Consider the following 230-nt stretch of genomic DNA (forward strand, 5'->3'; position numbering starts at 1 on the left):
AAAGTTACAACATATGCTAACTTTTATGTTTGCAAGGTATTTGGATACAAGTGCATGTTACAGATGATACCAATCCATGTGGACAGACATACAGTTTATAAATTTAAAAAAAATTGTTCTAGAGGAATTGTAAAGCTGCTCATCAACAGACAAATGATATTTAATGTGGAGACCTGGAAGGCAATAACTATTGTTTGAAGACCAGGACTGTGTGTATATAATGGGTGGGC

The sequence above is a fragment of the Rhincodon typus genome, chromosome 34 (assembly GCF_021869965.1).
Source record: "Rhincodon typus isolate 14 chromosome 34, sRhiTyp1.1, whole genome shotgun sequence".
NCBI classification, from domain to species: Eukaryota; Metazoa; Chordata; class Chondrichthyes; order Orectolobiformes; family Rhincodontidae; genus Rhincodon; species Rhincodon typus.